A 13,272-nucleotide genomic window follows, 5' to 3' on the forward strand; every position below is an offset into this window, starting at 1 on the left:
ATGAAAGTTGCGTACATATCTGAGGATCACGCACGTAAATTTGCAGATTTTTTTGATTTTTTTACAGAGACTTCTGCGCGAATTCGTGACAGACAGTGATGGCGTGTATTTCACACGTTCGTTGGGCAACCCCAAGAGGAAGGTATGATGCGCACAGCAGCAAGTTTTCCCTCAGAAAGAAACCAAGGTTTATCGAACCAGGAGGAGCCAAGAAGCACGTTGAAGGTTGATGGCGGCGGGATGTAGTGCGGCGCAACACCAGAGATTCCGGCGCCAACGTGGAACCTGCACAACACAACCAAAGTACTTTGCCCCAACGAAACAGTGAGGTTGTCAATCTCACCGGCTTGCTGTAACAAAGGATTAACCGTATTGTGTGGAAGATGATTGTTTGCAGAAAACGATAGAAACGATATTGCGATGGGTGTATTTCAAGAAAGAGAATTGGACCGGGGTCCACAGTTCACTAGAGGTGTCTCTCCCATAAGACGAACAGCATGTTGGGTGAACAAATTACAGTTGGGCAATTGACAAATAAAGAGAGCATGACCATGCACATACATATCATGATGAGTATAGTGAGATTTAATTGGGCATTACGACAAAGTACATAGACCGTCATCCAACTGCATCTATGCCTAAAAAGTCCACCTTCAGGTTATCATCCGAACCCCCTCCAGTATTAAGTTGCTAACAACAGACAATTGCATTAAGTATTGCGCGTAATGTAACTAGTGACTACATCCTTGAACATAGCACTAATGTTTTATCCCTAGTGGCAACAGCACATCCATAACCTTAGTGGTTCTTGTCACTCCTCCAGATTCACAGAGGCATGAACCCACTATCGAGCATAAATACTCCCTCTTGGAGTTACTAGCATCAACTTGGCCAGAGCATCTACTAATAACGGAGAGCATGCAAGATCATAAACAACACATAAGCATAGCTTTGATAATCAACATAACAAGTATTCTCTATTCATCGGATCCCAACAAACGCAACATATAGAATTACGAGATAGATGATCTTGATCATGTTAGGCAGCTCACAAGATCCGACAATGATAGCACAATGGGGAGAAGACAACCATCTAGCTACTGCTATGGACCCATAGTCCAGGGGTAGACTACTCACACATCACACCGGAGGCGACCATGGCGGCGTAGAGTCCTCCGGGAGATGATTCCCCTCTCCGGCAGGTGCCGGAGGCGATCTCCTGGATCCCCGAGATGGGATCGGCGGCGGCGGCGTCTCGGGAAGGTTTTCCGTATCGTGGTTCTCGATGCGGGGTTTTCGTCACGGAGACTTTTTATAGGCGAAAGGGCAGGTCAAGAGGCGGCACGGGGGCCCCACACCACAGGGCCGCGCGGCCAAGGGGGGCCGCGCCACCCTAGGGTGTGGCCCCTCCGTGGCCCCTCTTCGTCTCTCCTTCGGACTTACGGAAGCTTCGTGAGAAAATAGGCCCCGGGCTTTGATTTCGTCCAATTCCGAGAATATTTCCTTACTAGGATTTCTGAAACCAAAAACAGCAGAAACAAAGACAAGCGGCACTTCGGCATCTTGTTAATAGGTTAGTTCCGAGAAAATGCACGAATATGACATAAAGTGTGCATAAAACATGTAGATAACATCAATAATGTGGCATGGAACATAAGAAATTATCGATACGTCGGAGACGTATCAGCATCCCCAAGCTTAGTTCTGCTCGTCCCGAGCAGGTAAAACGATAACACGTATAATTTCTCGGAGTGACATGCCATCATAATCTTGATCATACTATTTGTAAAGCATATGTAGTGAATGCAGCGATCAAAACAATGTATATGACATGAGTAAACAAGTGAATCATATAGCAAAGACTTTTCATGAATAGCACTTTAAGACAAGCATCAATAAGTCTTGCATAAGAGTTAACTCATAAAGCAATAATTCAAAGTAAAGGTATTGAAGCAACACAAAAGAAGATTAAGTTTCAGCGGTTGCTTTCAACTTGTAACATGTATATCTCATGGATATTGTCAACATAGAGTAATATAATAAGTGCAATAAGCAAGTATGTAGGAATCAATGCATAGTTCACACAAGTGTTTGCTTCTTGAGGTGGAGAGAAATAGGTGAACTGACTCAACATTGAAAGTAAAAGAATGGTCCTCATAAAGGAAAAGCATCGATTGCTATATTTGTGCTAGAGCTTTGATTTTGAAAACATAAAGAGAGCATAAAAATAAAGTTTTGAGAGGTGTATGTTGTTGTCAACGAATGGTAGCGGGTACTCTAACCCCCTTGCCAGACAAACCTTCAAAGAGCGGCTCCCATTTTATTTTATTTTGGGTGGCACTCCTTCCAACCTTTCTTTCACAAACCATGGCTAACCGAATCCTCGGGTGCAAGACAACAATCTCATACCATGAAGGAGTGCCTTTTTATTTTAGTTTTATTATGATGACACTCCTCCCAACCTTTGCTTACACAAGCCATGGCTAACCGAATCCTTCGGGTGCCGTCCAACAATCACATACCATGGAGGAGTGTCTATTTTTGTTAATTAATTTGGGACTGGGAATCCCATTGCCAGCTCTTTTTGCAAAATTATTGGATAAGCGGATGAAGCCACTAGTCCATTGGTGAAAGTTGCCCAACAAGATTGAAAGATAAACACCACATACTTCCTCATGAGCTATAAAACATTGACACAAATCAGAGGTGATAAATTTTGAATTGTTTAAAGGTAGCACTCAAGCAATTTACTTTGGAATGGCGGAAAATACCATGTAGTAGGTAGGTATAGTGGACACAAATGGCATAGTGGTTGGCTCAAGTATTTTGGATGCATGAGAAGTATTCCCTCTCGATACAAGGTTTAGGCTAGCAAGGCTTATTTGAAACAAACACAAGGATGAACCGGTGCAGCAAAACTCACATAAAAGACATATTGAAAACATTATAAGACTCTACACCGTCTTCCTTGTTGTTCAAACTCGCTACTAGAAATTATCTAGACCTTAGAGAAACCAAATATGCAAACCAAATTTTAGCATGCTCTATGTATTTCTTCATTAATGGGTGCAAAGCATATGATGCAAGAGCTTAATCATGAGCACAACAATTGCCAAGTATCACATTACCCAAGACATTTATAGCAATTACTACATGTATCATTTTCCAATTCCAACCATATAACAATTTAACGAAGGAGAAACTTCGCCATGAATACTATGAGTAGAAACCAAGGACATACTTGTCCATATGCTACAGCGGAGCGTGTATCTCTCCCATAAAGTGAATGCTAGGGTCCATTTTATTCAAACAAAACAAAAAACAAACCGACGCTCCAAGAAAAAGCACATAAGATGTGATGGAATAAAAATATAGTTTCAGGGGAGGAACCTGATAATGTTGTCGATGAAGAAGGGGATGCCTTGGGCATCCCCAAGCTTAGACGCTTGAGTCTTCTTGATATATGCAGGGGTGAACCACCGGGTGCATCCCCAAGCTTAGAGCTTTCACTCTCCTTGATCATGTTGCATCATACTCCTCTCTTGATCCTTGAAAACTTCCTCCACAGCAAACTCGAAACAACTCATTAGAGGGTTAGTGCACATTATAAATTGACATATTCAGAGGTGACACAATCATTCTTAACACTTCTGGACATTGCATAATGCTACTGGACATTAATGGATCAAAGAAATTCATCCAACATAGCGAAAGAGGCAATGCGAAATAAAAGGCAGAATCTGTCAAAACAGAACAGTTCGTATTGACGAATTTTAAAATGGCACCAGACTTGCTCAAATGAAAATGCTCAAATTGAATGAAAGTTGCGTACATATCTGAGGATCATGCACGTAAATTGGCTTAATTTTCTGAGTTACCTACAGGGAGGTGGACCCAGATTCGTGACAGCAAAGAAATCTGGAACTGTGCAGTAATCCAAATCTAGTACTTACTTTTCTATCAACGGCTTAACTTGGCACAACAAAGCACAAAACTAAGATAAGGAGAGGTTGCTACAGTAGTAAACAACTTCCAAGACACAAAATAAAAACAAAGTACTGTAGGTAAAAACATGGGTTGTCTCCCATAAGCGCTTTTCTTTAACGCCTTTCAGCTAGGCGCAGAAAGTGTGTATCAAGTATTATCGAAGGGTGGTACTTCTACAGCGGGGTGTGGGGTTTTCTCAACTAGGCATAGTATATTGGATACATAAGTTTCAGCATCTCCCTTTTCATTAGTCTTAGGTGTGCTATTCTCATCAAACAAATTTTCAGGAACTAGCCAAGCATAGTTATTTTCTAGTGCATCATTCATAGCCAGGAGCTTACATGGTATTGGTGCTTTGATCTCCCCTCTATCATCAATATTATTAGTGAATCTTATTCTATCCATATCCATCTTTTCAAGGAGACTAACAAAATTAGTAGGAGAACCAAGCATATTGAATTTAGCAAACACCTTTCTAGCTTCTCTTGCTAAACCACCAAATTCTCTAAGAAGGGTTTCTAATACAAAATCTTTCTTTTCCCCTTCTTCCATATCGCCAAGTGTGAAGAACATGTGTTGGATTATAGGATTAAGATTAACAAATTTAGTTTCCAACAAGCGAACTAAATGTGCAGCAGCAATTTCATAAGTAGGCGCAAGGTCTACCAAGTGTCTATCTTCAAAATTTTCAATAGTACTAACATGATTGAAAAATTCTTCTATATTATTTCTCCCAACTATAGACCCACGTCCTACCGGTATGTCTTTTGTGGTAAAATTAAAAGGAAACATGATGAAATAAGTAAAGTAAATGCAAGTAAACTAAATTTTTTTGTGTTTTTGATATAGCAAACAAGATAGCAAATAAAGCAAAACTAGCAACTAATTTTTTTTGTATTTTGATTTAGTGCAGCAAACAAAGTAGTAAATAAAACTAAGCAAGACAAAAACAAAGTAAAGAGATTGAGAAGTGGAGACTCCCCTTGCAGCGTGTCTTGATCTCCCCGGCAACGGCGCCAGAAAATATGCTTGATGGCGTGTATTTCACACGTTCGTTGGGCAACCTCAAGAGGAAGGTATGATGCGCACAGCAGCAAGTTTTCCCTCAGAAAGAAACCAAGGTTTATCGAACCAGGAGGAGCCAAGAAGCACGTTGAAGGTTGATGGCGGCGGGATGTAGTGCGGCGCAACACCAGAGATTCCGGCGCCAACGTGGAACCTGCACAACACAACCAAAGTACTTTGCCCCAACGAAATGTGAGGTTGTCAATCTCACCGGCTTGTCTGTAACAAAGGATTAACCGTATTGTGTGGAAGATGATTGTTTGCGAAAACGGTAGAAACGATTGCGATGATTGTATTTCAGTAAAGAGAATTGGACCGGGGTCCACAGTTCACTAGAGGTGTCTCTCCCATAAGACGAACAGCATGTTGGGTGAACAAATTACAGTTGGGCAATTGACAAATAAAGAGAGCATGACCATGCACATACATATCATGATGAGTATAGTGAGATTTAATTGGGCATTACGACAAAGTACATAGACCGTCATCCAACTGCATCTATGCCTAAAAAGTCCACCTTCAGGTTATCATCCGAACCCCCTCCGGTATTAAGTTGCTAACAACGAGACAATTGCATTAAGTATTGCGCGTAATGTAACTAGTGACTACATCCTTGAACATAGCACTAATGTTTTATCCCTAGTGGCAACAGCACATCCATAACCTTAGTGGTTCTTGTCACTCCTCTAGATTCACAGAGGCATGAACCCACTATCGAACATAAATACTCCCTCTTGGAGTTACTAGCATCAACTTGGCCAGAGCATCTACTAATAACGGAGAGCATGCAAGATCATAAACAACACATAAGCATAGCTTTGATAATCAACATAACAAGTATTCTCTATTCATCGGATCCCAACAAACGCAACATATAGAATTACAGATAGATGATCTTGATCATGTTAGGCAGCTCACAAGATCCGACAATGATAGCACAATGGGGAGAAGACAACCATCTAGCTACTGCTATGGACCCATAGTCCAGGGGTAGACTACTCACACATCACACCGGAGGCGACCATGGCGGCGTAGAGTCCTCCGGGAGATGATTCCCCTCTCCGGCAGTGCCGGAGGCGATCTCTGGATCCCCCGAGATGGGATCGGCGGCGGCGCGTCTCTGGAAGGTTTTCCGTATCGTGGTTCTCGATGCTGGGGTTTCGTCACGGAGACTTTTTATAGGCGAAAGGGCAGGTCAAGAGGCGGCACGGGGCCCCACACCACGGGGCCGCGCGGCCAAGGGGGGCCGCGCCGCCTAGGGTGTGGCCCCTCCGTGGCCCCTCTTCGTCTCTCCTTCGGACTTGGAAGCTTCGTGAGAAAATAGGCCCCTGGGCTTTGATTTCGTCCAATTCGAGAATATTTCCTTACTAGGATTTCTGAAACCAAAAACAGCAGAAAACAAGCGGCACTTCGGCATCTTGTTAATAGGTTAGTTCCAGAAAATGCACGAATATGACATAAAGTGTGCATAAAACATGTAGATAACATCAATAATGTGGCATGGAACATAAGAAATTATCGATACGTCGGAGACGTATCAGACAGCAATGCTGTTTCTGTGCAGCAATCCAAATCTAGCATCAACTTTACCATAGAGACTTTACTTGGCACAAAAACATGATAAGGAGAGGTTGCTACAGTAGTAAACAACTTCCAAGACTCAAATATAAAACAAAATACTGTAGTAAAAACATGGGTTGTCTCCCATAAGCGCTTTTCTTTAACGCCTTTCAGCTAGGCGCAGAAAGTGTGAATCAAGTATTATCAAGAGATGAAGCATCGACATTACCTTGGGTGTTGGGAGTTGCCTCAACTATGCATTGTATCTGGTCTATATAAGTAACTCCTCTTTGTACGCTTTTAGGCTTACTATTCTCATCAAACAAATTTTCAGGAACAAGCCAAGCATAATTATTTTCTAGAGCTTCATGCATTCCTAGGAGCTTACTAGGTATCGGTGCTTTAATTTCCTTACCATCATTAACATTACTAGTGTACCTTATTCTATCCATGTCCATCTTTTCAAGTGTTCTTTTAAAATCAGGGAACATACCGAGCCTCTTATGCTTGATAAAAACTTTCCTAGCTTCTTTAACTATATCTTCAAATTCTCTAGCAAGGACTTTTAAAACAAAATTTCTCTTTTCTCCCATCTCCATATCAGAAAGTGTAAGAAACATATGTTGTATTATGGGATTGAGATTAACAAATTTAGTTTCCAACATGTGTACTAAACAAGCAGAAGCACTTTCATAAGTAGGAGCAACTTTTAATAATGGTATATCTTCAAAATCTTCATCCATACTAACATGGGTGAAAAATGCTTCTATATTATCTCTTCCAATGATAGACCCTTGTCCTACCGGTATTTTTTTTAGAGTGTAATTAGGAGGAAACATGATGAAATAAACAAAAGGTAAATAAAGTAAATGCAAGTAACTAATTTTTTTGTGTTTTTGATATAGAGAACAAGACAAGTAAATAAAGTAAAACTAGCAACTAATTTTTTTGTGTTTTGATATAATGCAGCAAACAAAGTAGTAAATAAAATAAAGCAAGACAAAAACAAAGTAAAGAGATTGGATTGTGGAGACTCCCCTTGCAGCGTGTCTTGATCTCCCCGGCAACGGCGCCAGAAAAAATGCTTGCGTGTAGTTGACGTGGGAGTTAGAAATCTTGGTGGTGTAGCTTTTCTTCAGTTCCCCGGCAACGGCGCCAGAAAAAATGCTTGATGGCGTGTACAGCACACGTCCGTTGGGAACCCCAAGAGGAAGGTATGATGCGTACAGTAGCAAGTTTTCCCTCAGAAAGAAACCAAGGTTTATCGAACCAGGAGGAGCCAAGAAGCACGTTGAAGGTTGATGGCGGCGGGATGTAGTGCGGCGCAACACCAGGGATTCCGGCGCCAACGTGGAACCTGCACAACACAACCAAAGTACTTTGCCCCAACGAAACAGTGAGGTTGTCAATCTCACCGGCTTGCTGATGTCTACGGGTGCTTCTATTCTTGTAGACAGTGTTGGGCCTCCAAGAGCAGAGGTTTGTAGAACAGCAGCAAGTTTCCCTTAAGTGGATCACCCAAGGTTTATCGAACTCAGGGAGGAAGAGGTCAAAGATATCCCTCTCATGCAACCCTGCAACCACAAAGCAAGAAGTCTCTTGTGTCCCCAACACACCTAATAGGTGCACTAGTTCGGCGAAGAGATAGTGAAATACAAGTGGTATGAATGAATATGAGCAGTAGTAACGGCACCAGAAAAGTGCTTGTTTGGCGTGCGAGATGATGGTAGTAATATTGCAGAAGTAAAGATGCGATAAAACAAGAAACAAGCAGCGATAGCAGTATTTAGGAACAAGGCCTAGGGATCATACTTTCACTAGTGGACACTCTCAACATTGATCACATAACAGAATAAATAGATAGATGCTAGACTCTACACCCTCTTGTTGGATGATGAACACCACTAACTGTGTAGGATTACACGAACCCTCAATGCCAGAGTTAACAAGCTCCACAATATTCAATGTTCATATTTAAATAACCTTAGAGTGCATGACAGATCAACATAACCAAACCAAGTACTAACATAGCATGCACACTGTCACCTTCACACTACGAAAGGAGGAATAGATCACATCAATACTATCATAGCAATAGTTAACTTCATAATCTACAAGAGATCACAATCATAACCTACGCCAAGTACTACACGATGCACACACTGTCACCATTACACCGTGCAGGAGGAATAAACTACTTTAATAACATCACTAGAGTAGCACACAGATAAATTGTGATACAAAACACATTGCAATCATAAAGGGATATAAATAAGCACTTCACTATGCCATTCATAACAGCGAATAAGTATTCTGTGAAATATAGCCTAAGAGACTCACACGGTGCACACACTGTCACCTTTACACACGTGGGACAAGGAGTCTCCGGAGATCACATAAGTAAAATCCACTTGACTAGCATAATGACATCTAGATTACAAGCATCATCATATGAATCTCAATCATGTAAGGCAGCTCATGAGATTATTGTATTGAAGTACATAGGAGAGAGATGAACCACATAGCTACCGGTACAGCCCTTAGCCTCGATGGAGAACTACTCCCTCCTCATGGGAGACAGCAGCGTTGATGAAGATGGCGGTGGTGTTGATGGAGAAGCCTTCCGGGGGCACTTCCCCGTCCCGACGGCGTGCCGGAACAGAGACTCCTGTCCCCCAGATCTTGGCTTCGCGATGGCGGCGGCTCTGGAAGGTTTCTCGTACCGTGGCTTTTTCGTCTCGTGTTTTAGGTCAGGGACCTTTATATAGGTGAAGAGGCGGCATCAGAAGGTCAACAAGGCGACGACACAACAGGGGGGCGCGGGCCCCCACTTGGCCGCGCCGGCCTGTCATCTGGTGGGCCTGTGGCCCCCCTCTGGTGACTCTCGGGTGTTCTGGAAGCTTCATGCAATCCTAAGATGCTGGTCGTTGATTTCGTCCGATTCCGATAATATTTCCTTACTAGGATTTCTGAAACCAAAAACAGCAGAAAACAGCAACTGGCCCTTCGGCATCTCGTCAATAGGTTAGTTCCGGAAAACGCATAAATATGACATAAAGTATGCATAAAACATGTATATATCATCAATAATGTGGCATGGAACATAAGAAATTATCGATACGTCGGAGACGTATCAGCATCCCCAAGCTTAGTTTCTGCTCGTCCCGAGCAGGTAAACGATAACAAAGATAATTTCTGGAGTGAGATGCCATCATAACCTTGGTCATACTATTGTAAGCATATGTAATGAATGCAGCGATCAAAACAATGGTAATGACATGAGTAAACAAATGAATCATAAAGCAAAGACTTTTCATGAATAATACTTCAAGACAAGCATCAATAAGTCTTGCATAAGAGTTAACTCATAAAGCAATAAATCAAAGTAAAGGTATTGAAGCAACACAAAGGAAGATTAAGTTTCAGCGGTTGCTTTCAACTTATAACATGTATATCTCATGGATAGTGTCAATGTAGAGTAATATAACAAGTGCAATATGCAAGTATGTAGGAATCAATGCACAGTTCACACAAGTGTTTGCTTCTTGAGGTGGAGAGAAATAGGTGAACTAACTCAACATAAAAGTAAAAGAAAGGTCCTTCAAAGAGGAAAACATCGATTGCTATATTTGTGCTAGAGCTTTTATTTTGAAAACATGAAACAATTTTGTCAACGGTAGTAATAAAGCATATGTGTCATGTAAATTATATCTTACAAGTTGCAAGCCTCATGCATAGTGTACTAATAGTGCCCGCACCTTGTCCTAATTAGCTTGGATTAACACGGATTATCATTGCATAACATATGTTTCAACCAAGTGTCAGAAAGGGGTACCTCTATGCCGCCTGTACAAGGGTCTAAGGAGAAAGTTCGCATTGGATTTCTCGCTTTTGATCATTCTTCAACTTAGACACCCATACCGGGACAACATAGACAACAGATAATGCACTCCTCTTTTAATGCTTAAGCATTCAACAACAGATAATATTCTCATAAGAGATTGAGGTTTTATGTCCAAACTGAAACTTCCACCATGATTCATGGCTTTAGTTAGCGGCCCAATGTTCTTCTCTAACAGTATGCATACTCAAACCATTTGATTGTGAAAACCGCCCTTACTTCAGACAAGACGAACATGCATAGCAACTCACATGATATTCAACAAAGGTAAAAAGTTGATGGCGTCCCCAGAAAACATGGTTACCGCTCAACAAGCAACTTAATAAGAGATAAAGTGCATAAGTACATATTCAATACCACAATAGTTTTTAAGGCTATTTTGTCCCATGAGCTATATATTGCAAAGGCGAATGATGGAAATTTAAAGGTAGCACTCAAGCAATTTACTTTGGAATGGCGGAGAAATACCATGTAGTAGGTAGGTATGGTGGACACAAATGGCATAGTGGTTGGCTCAAGGATTTTGGATGCATGAGAAGTATTCCCTCTCGATACAAGGTTTAGGCTAGTAAGGTTATTTGAAACAAACACAAGGATGAACCGGTGCAGCAAAACTCACATAAAAGACATATTGTAAACATTATAAGACTCTACACCGTCTTCCTTGTTGTTCAAACTCTTTACTAGAAATTATCTAGACCTTAGAGAGACCAATTATGCAAACCAAATTTTAGCAAGCTCTATGTATTTCTTCATTAATGGGTGCAAAGTATATGATGGAAGAGCTTAAACATGAGCACAACAATTGCCAAGTATCAAATTATTCAAGACATTTTATCAATTACTACATGTAGCATTTCCCGTTTCCAACCATATAACAATTAACGAAGCAGTTTCAACCTTCGCCATGAAAATTAAAAGCTAAGAACACATGTGTTCATATGAACCAGCGGAGCGTGTCTCTCTCCCACACAAGAATTTATTCAAACAAAAACAGAAACAAAAACAAACAGACGCTCCAAGTAAAGTACATAAGATGTGACCGAATAAAAATATAGTTTCAAGAGAAGGAACCTGATAATTTTGTCGATGAAGAAGGGGATGCCTTGGGCATCCCCAAGCTTAGATGCTTGGGTCTTCTTGAAATATGCAGGGATGAACCACGGGGGCATCCCCAAGCTTAGACTTTTCACTCTTCTTGATCATAGTATATCATCCTCCTCTCTTGACCCTTGAAAACTTCCTCCACACCAAACTCGAAACAAACTCATTAGAGGGTTAGTGCATAATAAAAATTCACATGTTCAGAGGTGACACAATCATTCTTAACACTTCTGGACATTGCCCAAAGCTACTGGAAGTCAATGGAACAAAGAAATCCATCTAACACAGCAAAAGGGGCAATGTGAAATAAAAGGCAGAATCTGTCAAAACAGAACAGTCCGTAAAGAAGAATTTTAAAGTGGCACCAGACTTGCTCAGATGAAAAAGCTCAAATTGAATGAAAGTTGCGTACATATCTGAGGATCACGCACGTAAATTGGCAGATTTTTCTGAGTTACCTACAGAGAATTCTGCCCAGATTCGTGACAGACAGAAATCTGTTTCTGCGCAGTAATCCAAATCTAGTATCAACATTACTATCAAAGACTTTACTTGGCACAACAATGCAATAAAATAAGATAAGGAGAGGTTGCTACAGTAGTAATAACTTCCAAGACACAAATACAAAATAAAAGTACTGTAACAAAATAAACACATGGGTTATCTCCCAAGAAGTTCTTTCTTTATAGCCATTAAGATGGGCTCAGCAGTTTTAGTGATGCACTCGCAGGAAATAGTAGTTGAAGCAAAAGAGAGCATCAAGAGGCAAATTCAAAACAAATTTAAGTCTAACATGCTTCCTATGCATAGGAGTTTTGTAAATAAACAAGTTCATGAAGAAAAAAGTAACAAGCATAGGAAGATAGAACAAGTGTAGCTTCAAAAATTTCAGCACATAGAGAGGTGTTTTAGTAACATGAAAATTTCTACAACCATATTTTCCTCTCTCATAATAACTTTCAGTAGCATCATGAACAAATTCAACAATATAAGTATCACATAAAGCATTCTTATCATGAGCTATATGCATAAAATTATTATTCTCCACATAAGCATAATCAATTTTATTAGTTGTAGTGGGAGTAAATTCAATAAAGTAGCTATCATTATTATTCTCATCATCAAATATAGGAGGTATAGTATCATCATAATCAAATTTACTCTCCATAGTAGGCGGCACCAAAAGACCACTATCATTATAATCATCATAAATAGGAGGCATATCATAATCAACATAAACTTTCTCCTCAATACCCGGAGGGCTAAAGAGATCATTTTCATCAAAACCGACCTCCCCAAGCTTAAATTCTTCCATAACATTAGCAACAATGGTGTTCAAAGCATTCATACTAATAACATTCCCATTAGCATGCATAAGTTCCATGGGTTTTTTAATTTTCTCTTCAAACACATCATGTCCTAATTCAAGATAAAGTTCATAAAGATCTCTCATTTTGTTGTTGTCTTCCATTAAGCCTTACTAGTGTAAAACAAGAGACAAAAAGATGCAATTGCAGGATCTAAAGAAAATAGCTTCGAGCGCACACACAACGGCAACAGAAAAGTACTTAGTTACCTGGGACCGGAGTATGAGTGCCTTTTACCTTTCCTCCCCGGCAACGGCGCCAGAAAAGTGCTTCGTTGCCGGGATCCGG

This window comes from Lolium perenne, chromosome 7 (genome assembly GCF_019359855.2).
Source record: "Lolium perenne isolate Kyuss_39 chromosome 7, Kyuss_2.0, whole genome shotgun sequence".
Taxonomy (NCBI): Eukaryota; Viridiplantae; Streptophyta; class Magnoliopsida; order Poales; family Poaceae; genus Lolium; species Lolium perenne.